Here is a 14,659-nt window from a genome sequence, read left to right on the forward strand (position 1 = left end):
GATACTTTTGAAAACGCATATTTTTCTTTGTTTTGGCCTTCCTTCCACACTGAGATGTTTTTGTCCTGAGAAACATGCACATATCAAGAAGGTAGATCAGTTCAATTTTGAGTTTAAATTGACTAGTTACACCTGTATTTCCAGAGCGGTGCGCTTAGTTAAGCAGTTTTGTAAGTGGGCACACACCGCCTTCGAAAGCTGGCATGATATTTCTCCCTACCTGCGCCAGAATTCAGATGCTCAACAGCTGCGGAAATTATGCTGAAATATATTCCTATATTGGCTTCATGGTAATCATGGAATGAAGCACTGGCAAGTGGAGGCCAGAAACATGGAGTCTGAAATGATGTCTCTGTCTCCTATGGTAAACAAGCCAGCACGCATTCATTAAAGTGCTCTCGGCTGGGCTTCAAATGCGCATTGACCAGCTGGGAACAAATATGAACCATTTCCCTCTATGAACTGATTGCATTTGTTCCAGTTTAGGATTGATTCTTCGTCATGATACCATCAGAGGTTGGGGAGGGAAGAAAAGAAACTGCGTTATCGCAGTAAAATTTATTTGAAGTAAAAAAGAAAATACTTATCTCTTTCTGGCAGATTGAGACTGCAGACAGCAGAACGTACCACCCATGTGGGCGCTTCACTGGAAATGTGATGTTTGTATGTGTATGTGTATGTGTATGTGTGTGATTCAACGGTATGCTACTATTCATTTATCAGCGTTGATGTAGGAATAGTCAGTGACAGCTACCAATACCCTTTAGCAAGCGATACCAGTTTTAACTTGGTATGAAAATAGTGTTTATATTTTTTAAATTGGTTTTTATTTGTACATTTTCAGTTTTCATTTTTTAGTTACAGTCTGAGGGTCGTTAACATGACAATAATGTACAAAACACGTTTTTCCTGCTTTTTCGCGTATAGATGACAACGTTGTCAAAACGATTCCCGTTCACCCTGATCCGTGAAAATGACTAAAAACGCTGTATTATTCTGTCAGGCCATTAGTTGGCGATTTCACTTTGTAAAGAAACACAATGCACCTATAGACTGAACACGCGTGACATCACCATTTTCACAAATTCACGTTTTTGTAGTTTACACAGAGACGATAACAGTTTAGTTATTTTTGTAAAGCCTATTTTAATTTTAATAATTTTTTATTTCAGTTTTAATTTTAATTTTAGTACAAGTTGGCATATTAGCTGAAATATAATATTTCTTTTAATTTGTATTTCTTTCTTTATTTTTTTATTTCAAGATTTTTTAATAGTTTTAGTTTTATTTAACTATGATAACCCTGAGCAATACAACAAAACATGAGGTGGAAGCCATTACCTTAGTTTCACGAGTTCACACTTACTTATAATTTGAAGGGGTAAAGTTTAATGCGTATTTGGCATGCTGTCCGGAGAGAGGGCTCCGAGATCGGAGTTCGGCCCGAACCCAGAGTACTCCCCCCGTATGTAAGGGTTTAGGACTAGAAGCGTGGAGAAGGGGTGGTGGAGGGATGCTGCAAAACTGTCAATGGAATGAGGTGAGACTGCTGAGTACATATACACCTCTTACCATTGATTGCTGAGTGCTCTCCACTTGTGTTAATTATCTGAATGTGCTCCTCCCGAACCTTGTTAATAAAACATCATTTAGGATAAAGAGCGCAATCAAACTGGTTTTCCCTAATATGTTTTAAGGAAGTACTGGTTAAAGATGTTATGGTCAAGCTGATTTAACTGAGTGGATAATTCCCTTTAACTGAAAAGTTCCCAAAATCCCTCTAAACCAGTCAACAGACTAGCTTGACCAGGCTTAGTGACCAGCTGAAATCTACAAACAATCTAAGGATGGTGTAAAATATGTTTTCTTTTTTAGCAGGGGGGATTTATTTACGTCCCAAATTTGGGGTGGGCTCTTTTGCCTTTGGAAGTTATCAGCAAAACCTAAAAACCCACACCAAATCCCAAATATATAGCAATGAGAACCACCCACAACACAGTTTTTTTTTTTTGGTGGCGGTTTTTCATTAGAAAATACAGACATTTTAAATTAGTTTAATTTGTTGGCCTTGTTGTTCCACACCCGCCCCATCATTGCAGTCTGACAGAGCACATGATTGGTCTTCCAGATCGTGATCACTGGCACATAACGCTTAATTGAATATTATCTGAGAAGTGAGAGAGTCTTTGGCCAAGACAGCTGTGGAGGTCTCATGTCAGAGAGGAATATCTGTTTACCTTCGTTTGTATAATTCAAGGGCACATCCCATTTCAGACAGTAAGCATTACACATTTAATTAGACAAGAGGGAGTTCAATTCAGTCAATTAAGCTACTATGAGATAAGAAACTTGACAGCCTTGATGGTGACTGCACTATTTAATATTCAGATAATAATGAAAATGTACATATTTTAATGCACTCGCAGTTATATTGACCCACACGTACAGTCAGGTCTCGGTTAGTCCCAGTCGTCTTCTCATTTTCCCCTGGGTGTTTGATGTTAGGTTAAAGGTCATATTGAACCCTGATGAGAGATTAAACACAATGTGTCATGGATGGTGCCATACATACAAGTGGGTTGATTATATTCAGGTCCAGAGCAATGGCCAGAGATATGAATATCTTGATGGAGCAGCAGCTGTTTCTATTTACCATGATTCATCTGTACATCCACCAAATTGGAAAAGTCTATATCTGTCTTTAAACACATGTAAGTCAATTAAAGGCAGTGTTATTTTAGTATTATTTGTACACTATTATAGTTTTTATGAATATATTGTTCTAATCCTTATATGTTTTCATTTTCATTTGTTTAATTTTAGTCATTTTATTTTTGTGCTTTTGTCATTTTCATTAGTTTTGTTTTATTAGATTTAATTTATTTTTCTTTCAGTTTTAGTTTTAGTTTTAGTTATTTATTTCCAGTTAGTAAATTTACTCCCGTTTTCACAGACGAGGCTTAAGCTAGTCCCAGACTAAAATGCATGTTTGAGCTGATTTAACTGAAAGCAACTTGCACTGACATATCATAAATATGTCAGTGCCATTGTTTTGTCTAAAGATTCACACCAGTAATAGTTTTCTTTTTGTTTTGTTTTTGTTCTAAGCCACATTTATATAAGCTATTAAAGGACTAAACCTGGCTTAAGCTAAGTCATGTCTGTGAAACTGGGCCTTAGTGCTTCAACTTAAATTTAACATTTCTAATATTTAACTTAAATTTAATTTAAGTTGTATTTTTCTTAATTTGTATATTTACCTCAATTAACACATGTTTTTAATAGTATAGGTTAAAGCTCCAATATGTAACAATTTTGTAATAAAATTTCCGAAAATAACTTGCACAGTGTGATATAGTTCCTCCAGTTGTGTACTTACAATATCTCAAAAGTATCCAAAGATTTTTTATTTCAGAGAAATTTCAATTTTAAATAACTGTCCGTCCCGGAAAAGAAATGTCACCTCTCAGTGACGCAATGTCCGCACTATCCTTTTTTTCCGGTGTGGACCATGTGATATTCCACCACACCGGAATATCACATGGTCAAATGCGGAAGTGGTGGTTATAGCGTTATAGCCATAGACTGTATGGTTATAGCTGTTATGGATCACGATTACTCTTTGGCGAGTATTGAAGTGGCAAAAAAACGAAAGCGTCCATATTCGGATACACGCAGACTGTGTGACAAACGGAGGAATAAAACCCGGATAAATATCGGCCAGGCGTTTTCGAGATGGAGAGAGCTGCGCGACAATCTTGGACTTTGCTCTCGCGAGTGTATTGATAGACAGGTAAGCAAATCAATTTTTTTATATTGTACAAGTAACGTAATAGTTACAGTAAAGATGATTTTAATAGATATGAATTACACCACATGCCTGTAATAATATAGCATAACATTACACGTTCCTTGCAGTTCGTTAATTATGATGACATAAAATAATACGATCAGACATACAGGTAATACAAAAACGAATAAATTACCTCATCCGTGATCATGATTCATTAATTCCATTTAGATACATCGCTAGATGGTGAAAACGCATTAAAAACGACATCTCCCATCGTCACCTCCTTCATAGCGTCATCAAGCTTTGCCTTTGTTATTGTTGGAAACTGCGCCCTCTTGTGGTGAAAAAATATTACATATTGGAGCTTCAATGATAATAACCCCGATTTACAGTTATGGTCTGCAATAGGAAGTAATAGAACCTTGTGACAGATTTTCATCAAATTTGTTTTGCCAGAAAAGTCAATTATACATATTGCATATGACATCAAAAACATCTGTACTATTTTTTATGTTCAAATATTATTATTTGTTCACATATTTATAGTGATGTCTTTAACAGAGAAATGCACTATATGTAAATTATTTCTTCATGTAATATAATTATACATTTTGTATCCCCTGTTTTGTTAAATCTGGGTTTGATAGCGTGTTAGGTCATTTTCGAACCAGGAAAAATGAATAAAAATAAAACTTTTATTAAAGGTACACTATGTTGGCCCTCTTGCGGTTAAAATCAAAACTGCATGCCTTTTGCGGTAGAACATTTTGGTTGTGCTTCGGCTCTGTGTGACTGTGCGGATGAATATAGTTAAACTACTGCTCATAAAACATTACTTTATAGGCTTAAGAAATGTAATCAGTTTAGATAGAAATTATTTCAGTATTAGAGAGGTACATATATGACAAAATTATCTGTTTAAAGGTATAGCGGAGGATTTTCTTTTTCTGGGTGGATCATCAAGACTATTGGTCCTCCTAAGTGTCAATCATTCTGGTGATATGTTTACGTAAGGCCGTTGTACGTCGATTCACACGATGGCGTGCGCTCAAAACCCAGGTTGCTCCCACTGATGCCTCAGTCGCGAAGTTTCTACTTGACAGGTAAAGTTTGGCATGCTATTTGGAGAAATCCATTTAAAATCACTGCTAAAGTTAATGTAAGCTATGATTAGCTTGTGCATGCTCTCTCGTGCACACGTTTAATAGGCGTTCCCTCTCGGGAGCAGGTAGAGTGTTGCGCATGTGCATTTTTTCAAAAAGTGGAGAGGGTGGTTCTTTTCTAAAATTCGGGAAAATCCTCTGCTATACATTTATTAAATACTTTATTCACATGTTCACCTGTTGAATAATAAAAATGCCATCTCTGCATCACGTTTACAACATTTCAAATCCCTCACTTCTCGCCATCTCCGAAAGGCCAAGCCGATGTTGATTCTTGTTTTATTACAAGCTCTGTCGCTTTCTCTTTTTGCTTGCAGACTCTCTCTGTTCTGCGTTTTTTTTAAACAGGGTCATTCTTCAGAGGTTCAAGATTTAGCTGCTCCATGTCAAACTTTCTCCCTCATTGCGATATCTAACCTCTACCACTACACACCGGAGCAACTTTTCTCTCTTTACGGATATGAGAGACACACACGGGCGAGTGACGTATGTCTATCCCACCTAGTCTAAAATATAAACACTTATAATAGAAAAACACATACTGGCAGACGGATTGATGACATTGATGATGAAAATAAATAATTGTAAAATAAAAATACATTTTGCTCATAAAAAATAAAATTAAAAAAAGTTACATTGTGTATCTTTAAAATTAGTTGTTTTTGATGCGTGTGATCTAGAAAGAATTTGGAAATTCTGGAAAATTGGAAAGTTTATTTTTTTCAGATATTTAGGGTGCTTTCACACCTGCCTCATTTAGTTCGGTTGAATCACACTAGAGTTTGTTGTCCTCCTTGGTGCGGTTCGTTTGGGCAGGTGTGAATGCAGCAATCGCACTCGGGTGCGCATCAAAAGCGGACCAAACAAGCGTACCACGCAGTTGTCTCTCCATAGTAAAAAGCGGCATGTTGTCTGCCGGATTTTACTCCTCTTTGTTTACTTCTGGGAGTTCTGTTGGAATTTTCCCAGACGTTAATTCTGACCAATCGAAGTGCAGTTATGGAAATACTTTCAAGACACATCTGGCCAACGAGTGATGTGGATGTTGTCACGTGACTGCATTTTGGTTGGTTTCATCAACTCATCAACTGATTCGGACCAAAGAAATCAGTGTGGTGTGAAAAGGAACCAAAACGCCTGAAAAATGATACAAAGTATAATTTTTCTCCCTTGGTCCAGAGAAAATGAACTGAACTACAGCTGTGAAAGCACCCTTAATCTATAAACACTCAGCATGTCCGTTAAAAGCAGAACTTGAATGTTTCCATTGTTTCACTTCTCTTAACGTCCATAAAAACAGGGAGCTTGTCAAACAAAGCATCTGATACAATTCAAAATGTATCTTTCTTCTATCTCTTTGTGCTGACACTGCAATCTAATACTACAGTTTTGCAGATAGACAGAATATAAATTGGAAATTTATGTTGCATTCCTCTTCAGACTCAGGAAAGGCACTTTTTTCCCAACTTCTGAAATGAACTAATGTCATTTGTAGAGCGGGCACTCAAAATTTCAGTCTTACTGCATCCTCGGCAAGTCCACAGCAGCTGAGGAGATGAAATGCAGTATGCCGCCTAAACTTGTTATTGTGGTAAACCACAACAGACACACACCATCAGTGTCCTCTTATCTAGTCCATTAGAAGATTGTTCCTGCTTTCAGTACATGGCACGGCTAAATTGAAGTCTGACACTGTAAATGAGACAAACAGAGCTTACTCGGTTTACTCTTTGTTCTCTCTCTGCAGTTGTTGCATTGTTTCAACGGTACCTGTAAATTGAATCTATTGCTTGTAATTGGCTGCCTTTAGTGTCCATGAAAATAGTTTCATGTGTTCAGCGCTCATTAAAATGAATAGTTCACCCTAAAAAATAAATAATTTGTCATCATGTCATCATTTACTCAACCTCATGTTATTCCAAACCCTTTCATTTTTGTTGCGGAGAAACAAAATGTTCACACTGTGTTTTTTTTTGTGTGTTTTTTTCATAAAATGAAAGTGGATGGTAACCGGTCCATAGAATACACTATTTCCAGGTATTCTGAAGCCATATAACGCTTTAGTTAAAAAAAAAAAAAAAAAAAAAAAAAATGGGTTCATGTTATTTGTTCACAAAAATATTAAACAGCACAACTGTTTTCAACATTGATCATAATAAGAAATGTTTCTTGAGCAGCAAATCATCATATTAGAATGATTTCTGAAGGATCATGTGACACTGAAGACTGGAGTAATGATGCTGAAAATTCAGCTTTGCCACAGTTATAATATTGTAGTAATATTTCAGAATTTATTTTTAATCAAATAAATGGAGATGCAGCATAAGAAACTTATTTCGAAAACAATTATGTATATATATATAGGCCTATCTGACCCCAAACCTTTGAACAGATAGGGTTTATAATAAACACACTCAAATTAAACTTCAAATTAAAAATCTTGTATTTAAAATATTGCTTGACTGCCTTTTGTATGAAAAAGAGCAGCTTGGACATTCTGCTAAATATCTTCTTTTGTGTTACATGCAATAAAAGAAAGACAAGGTTTGAAAGGACATGAGGGTGAGTAACTGTAATTTTTAAAAACAATGTGAACTGTCACTTTAAAGGGTTACACTTTATTTTAAGGTGTCCATGTTACAGTGTAATTATGCATTTAAGTACTGTGTACTAATAATTATCTACATTACTATAGGGGTAATATTGGGATTTGGTTTAGGGTTAGTTGCATGTAATTATGCATCATTTATAGTTATTACTATACAGTTACTACATGTAACGTGTAACAAGGACACTGTAAAATAAAATGTTACTCTTTAAAGTCTCCTAAAGCCATTTATGTTGACTTAACATTTCATGGATGTGATAACAGAAGCACATTTTGCGTGTTTGATTGTCCATCGTGCAGCAGAGGGCAGTAGCAGAGCATAAAAGATTGAACATATCACCTCTTTCTGCTTATCTCACATTCTGGGAAAAAAACATCTTGTCCTGGCAGAGGTGAGGAATGAGACTGTTCAAACATGGATGTCACACTTTTCAAAGTAGCCCATATTTATGATGTCAGCAGGGTGAAAGAACCCCTTTGCTTCTTGTGTTCGACAAAATCAAATGTGTCTGCGGACATTGAATTAAAGAGGGGAGGGGGCTGTTTAGGAGGCTGAGAAAAAAAAAAAAAAAGAAGAAAAATTTGCCTTGATCTCGTCAAAGTGAGGGTTCTGGTGAGTCATAGCTGAACCTTTTAGAAGAGCCGGTGATGCTCGTCAGGAGGTGAGCAGATAACCAAGGGCTGCGTCAGATGAGAATGAATCTAAAGACGAAGTGTAAATTACCCCATCTCTAAAAGAGATGAAAGACAGCACTGGAGAAATCTGAAATTGGAACTTAAAAACAGAAAAGAGGGGGAAAAAGGTGATGAATGGCAAACAGAGATTGACTGTTTCCAGTGCTTCATGCACTGTCAACCCCCCCTGTGGCAGGTGGGCTCATTTCCATAAAACTCTTCTGCCTTCGTCTGACAAGAGAGAAAACATCTAGCACGGCTCCAAAGCAGGACAGAATATCAAGATTCCCAGGATGTCTCGCAGCTATTTCTTTATCGCTGCTTACAATTGCGTGTCGGCACACATAAATCTTTATGAATACATTTGCGGCGATATTTTTCCCCATATATGACATGTCTTATAAATTCACTATATCCTGACAATCATTGTAAACCATCATCCACCATTTTTATGATCAAATTAAGAGCACATAATCAGTTGTCCTGCACTATTTGAATCAATTTTCTGAGGTCACGTGCATACTGGGAATCACAGCTAACAGGGAATGTTCTCTGAGTTTTTGCCAATTCTGGTAAAGCGATGAGCAAGCGTTCTTCCAGTAACCTTAATAAAATGTTCGGTCAAAGTTAGAATGATGTTCTCAAAACGTTAGCATAAAACTGGACATTTTGAATGTTCATAGAACATTCAGAAATAACATTTTCATAACCTAATGGTAACATTAGCAAAATGTTCTTATGGAAGACGAATGACCCTAAAACAATAACTAACCATGTCCATGTTATTTTAATATCACTGAGATTGTGGCAGTACTCAAGTGAAGGGAAAAGTGAATCACTATTAAATTAATCCGACTATGCCCTGGTGGAGCGCCAGGGAAATAACTCCCAATAAGGACACACAGGTAAGGTTTACCATTTGAAGACAGAGATAACGTGAGCAATACATAAATACACTTTATAAAATCACCAGCGCCAATACAATTTATCTCGCTCTCAGGAATCTCCCAACATGACAAAAATAATTCTCCAGGGCCAGGCTTAGTGGGAACAAGGCAAGCCGGCTGCACCTCAGGAGGTCGTCCAAACCCACCTCAAGTAACAACAAATCAGACACCACGCGCCCACACCATAAGGAAGTTTTGTCAGCACACACAGCACACGGTGAAGCACACACTACCGACTGAAGCAGCAACCCAGCGCAAACAAAAAGAAACAAACTCAACTATACTTGCAAACAAAGCTAAATAAAACTGGTAGGCAGCCTGGCGGACGCAATGCTCGTAAGCTAGCAGAAATATCCAAGCTCTAAACCAGCAGCACAGATGCACGTGTGCAAAACATTACTAGAGTAATATATAATATTAAATAAAATATTACTAAAGCTATTCACATCATTACACAGTCAGAGAGAGTGTCAACATACCTTAGAAGAAACGAGAACGAAAACGAAAACGAAAACGCCAAGAAGGGAAGAACCCAGACTTACGAGGAACCGTACACCAGTCAAAATAAGGGTCCTTAAATATTGCGGCTGCTTCCACCTCATTGGTCTGCCAAAAGCCACACTTAACCCAGGCCAATAGGAGGGCAAAATCACTCATCCTGCCTCAAGATACTATTATATTTTTATAAAATTATTTTATTTCAGTTAACGTTTATTTTTTGTATCAGGTATTTCTTTTATAGTTTTAGTTTTCTATAATAACTCTGATGCTAACTTTACCCACATAAGCCTCAAAGATTGTCAGGCATTGAGCAGTACGCCTTTCTCACCTTCCAGTCTCTAAAGAGTCTTTACTAAAGTGGCCTATAGAAGGCACTGTGGCACAAAACTAGTGACTGTCAATCTGTTTATGTTGCCTGAGTGAAATGCATTATCATATTTATATAAAACCACTTTATAAGGTCAGAACAGAGTAATCAGTTATTTATTGCTATTTAAAGCCCTGTATTCATCAGTAATGTTTTTGCTGCTTGTCTCGAGTACATAGAGAATATTGCATATGTCGTGTCCTTCATAATCGATTCGGTAAACAAAACAATATGCTCAAACAGCTGGAGTGACCTGCATCGGGACGCTATTGATTTGTGATTACTGATAACCGATCTGGAGGCAGGACGATATTGACGCATGAGGTGTGACATGTGCCCCCTATTGAGAAACAGATTGATACCCAACTTACCTGGGTCAATGGGTTCCTAATTCATTACAGTCCATTGCTGTCTATACTAATTGAGTCACAGATCACTGATGATAAGGACAGTGTTGTGTACAAAGAAAACAGACGCTTAAGCTTCTGTCTCGCTATATAGTGAGTGATTTGGCTTAATGAGGTCGTACCTAATGCATTTTTCACTGCTCGTTGGCACTATTCTAAACGTCAGTGAAAAACATTAAGCAGTTGTTGATTGTTTTAAAATTGTTACCCCATTTTGGTGCATGAAATGCATCCTAATTTCATGGTGGATCTGTGCTGCCTTTTCAAAATGTGCACTTAGTGGTTCCCCTGGCCCCGCTAATATAAAAAGATTGAAAGGAGACCCTAAAATTTCATCTCGTTGAGAAATTATAATTGTTTTGTGATCTAGCTGTGGGAAACTCGCTGTGAATTTGTACACAGCAGGAGTCTCTATCAGCAGTGGCTGCACTGGCAGATAATCTGTTTCATTTGTGAGGAGAAATATTGTAGTGCTCACAGAGAGCCTGTCTGTATCTGTTTATAACAGAGGACCACACAGAGGTCTAACAAGTATTTCAATGTTTTTAGGTGACAGTCATGCTATTTTTAAGGGAATCAAATTTCAAAATACAATTTTTAATGTGCAAAGATGTCCATGAATAAGATATTTGGTGTAAAAGTGTAAACACTGTGGCACTTTTGACATTTCTGTTTTAAATGCTTTTTTTTTTTTTTTTTGGTTTGTTTGAGTGGTCCGAAATGTTATTTAATTTGAACAAACCCATAATAGACATAAACAAGACCTCAAATCATGCAGCATTTGGAAAAGCACTGTGCTTTTACAAAAGAAAATTCCAGCAAGGATGCATTAAATTGGTTAAGGGAAAGTACAAATATTTAATGATTCATATTTCAAATAAATGCTCTTTGAACTTTCTATTTTCAGCACAACTGTTTTTAACATTGATCAAAACTAAGAAATGTTTCTTGAGTGGCAAATCCTCATATTAAAATGATTTATGAAGAATCATGTGACACTGAAGTCTGGAGTAATGAGGCGGAAAATTCAGCTTTTCCTATAAAAGTAATAAATAACTGTTACGGCTGGCGTGGTAAACAACACACACGAGTGTGAAAATACTCAAGGAAGTCTTTAATATTGATCGCTAGAGACACAAACATAGGACCGCAGGAGAAATACATTAAGCATATCAACCTAAATGTAAACGACAGCCAACACTGAACTGAGGAAACTAAGTGGTTAAATGCAAAGGGAGTAATCAAGGGAGAACAGAACAGGTGTTGAACTAATTACAAACCATGACAACATGTACGTACGAAACCATGTACGATTTCGGAAAGCTGTCCCAGACAAAAGATGACCAATCTGGCAATTTCTGTTACAGTAGTCGTGGCTCCTAAACGCTGGGCGTACAGTGAGAGAGGTTCAAAGATGGCCGTTGTCACCAGCAGTGTCAGAAATTTAGCATGATCATCTCACAGTGCTTTTGCTGCTACAACATACGTCTACTGACTAGCCAATATAAATGCATCATGAAATGGCATATTGATCAAAGCTACATGGCACTTAAACTTTTATCTCAAGCTCCATTTGCATAACAAGTTGGCCTCTTTTCCCTAGCCATGACCACGACCATATTCTCCTCTTTTCTTCAGCACACATAGAGCACAATTGCCAAAGTGTGATTCATCTGGCTCTATCTGTTTACCACTAGAGCATGCTGGTGACGTTTTATTCTTCTATGCTAACTTGCGTCGTAGCCATATGATTCAATAGGTGTCCTACATACATGTCATACCAAAGTTTATTAGATCCAGTGTGATTTGTAATGATCTTATAGGATTTTTTGAAATCGCACTAGGCAAGGCAAAATGGAGACAATGAAAACCAAACTAAAAAAGGCATGCACATAATGACGTTTGAGTATTAAGTTTGTAATATGTCACAATATTACTGTATTAACTGTATTTTTATTTATTTTTTATAAAATCCCAAGCATTTGAATAGCAATGAAACTTCAAAAAAAATAAAAAAAAATAAAAAATGTCCGAGCCACAGAAACCTGAGTATCATAGAAAGCGGATAGTGGCACTTAAAACAGCTTTAATAATCACCTAAACATGCCCTAGAATCCTCCCAGAATACCCTAACACCATTGCAATGCACCAAAAAGTAACTATCTCAGAATACCTTAGCAATCCCATAGCAAAGCCTTAGCAACCAGACAACAACAAATTGAGAATCCATCATGCAAAGTTTTTGCATCGGCAAGCACAGCTCACATTTTCATCAGCAAATGTAAATATCGAGTTATTTTTGCATTTCTGGTGCCGCTAGTGGTGCAGAAATGACACCCTTCACCTTGAAGAAGATGATGCCAAATATAATTACATCAGCATCATCCATCATGCCGCTTCTATAGTTGTAATCCTCTTTTAGCTCATAGAACTGCTCTAATAAATGCCTTGCGTTTCATTTCAATGACCTGGATGATACTTGTGATGAGAAGTGATTGTCATATAGCAGAATTTGAAGAGATACAATAAACTGCACGGTTCAGTTCTGTTTGATTTTTATTCAGGCGGGTCTTTATCTTCCTGCCTTTGTGTCCTCACCTCGTGGAAACTGATCCTAGCATTGGGACTCCGAGGAGCTCGAGTCACCGTGACACGGCGCTCAGCCAGAATCCATATCCACACTACCCCTCCATTTGTCCTCATATCCCACTTGACACTTTCCATGAGAACAAATACATTCTCACCTCTTTGACAATATAAAGGAAAAAACTTACCGCTGCTGCTGGGACCATTAAAGGCTTTAAAGGAATGCTCTATCAATTAGAGATATTGAAAAAAAAAAAAAAAAAGTACAAAGATTTACATCTTGTACATTTAGTTGTGCTATTTAACAAAATTGACCTTTGTTTTTTTGCTTTTTTGTTTCAATTTTTTAGTGAAGTGAATGTGAAGTAGAATTTTAGCCATTAAACAAAACATTTTGTATACCTCATATATATATTACATATATATTATATATGTTATAAAATTACACAACAAATAATTATTTAGTTTATATAGATGATGTTTAGTTGGAAATAATCAAAGATTATTTCATTTTTTTATTTATTTTTATGTCGAACAATCAGCAAAACAAAATTTTAAAACCACAAAATACAACACAAACAGTCAGAATTTAATAACAAACAAAAATCAATAAATCAATCAATAAATCAATCAATAAATAAATAAATCAATAAATAAAAATATAAAAGGATTAGTTCGAGAAGGAGCAGGCGGAAGCGTATTGCTTTTATTGGAGTAGGCTATTTACAAGAATATGGCAAAACAAATCGCATGGCAGTTCGTAACCATTTTACGTTTTGGCGAATTGGTGGCTACTTCGTGCGATCTGATTTGTATGTTCTCGTACAATCTGCTTACGCCCCAAGTATGTTTAGTGGTGGACCTTCATGCTATATTTTTTCTAATAATCATACATTTTTCACGTTGTGCGAAATCATACGAAATCGCCACCTCGTAACATGCTTATTTTTCCTGTGCGATCAGGTTGCGAAAATAATGTTTCAGTACAATTTAATTAAATGTGTTACTTGCCAATGCTTTGTAATTAATTGTGAAATTTACTAGCAATTTCTGAATGAAAATGTAAATCTGCATGTAATGTAGAAGAAATTCAGGACTTCAAATTTGTGGGTGAGTCGAATTTATTTTCTGTGGAAACCTCTGATATGGATTTTCCATTTTGAAACGGGTTGAATAAAGCAGTAATAGACTAGAGTATGCTGGCTCTTTAGATTGCAGATATTTGTCAATGCGTCCAGAAACATTGAACTGAGTGTGTGTATTTAAAATTGACCAAGAGGTCATGGGTCCGCTGATATGGTCGCTGGATAGTGAGGGCCATAAAACACAAGGCTGATATTGATCCATGTGTGCGTGTCAAACCGTTAGTATGTTTCTTGTCACAGGCGGTATATTAGCTGCCATGTCAGTTGCCTTCATTCACACATTTATTGCAAATCTGAAATTGCTGCAGCTTTGGAGTGATTCCAGACACCCAAATGCTATACAGGATCACTGTAATTATCACTCGAGAGCTGTGAGCCCTTTGCTTTTATGCTCCAGGACTTTTAAAGCACAGACAAGATGATCAACAGTCTAATTTACTTTCTCAATTTCACCCATTGAAATTAAA

Source organism: Scardinius erythrophthalmus (assembly GCF_964197995.2).
Source record: "Scardinius erythrophthalmus genome assembly, chromosome: 1".
Lineage (NCBI taxonomy): Eukaryota > Metazoa > Chordata > Actinopteri > Cypriniformes > Leuciscidae > Scardinius > Scardinius erythrophthalmus.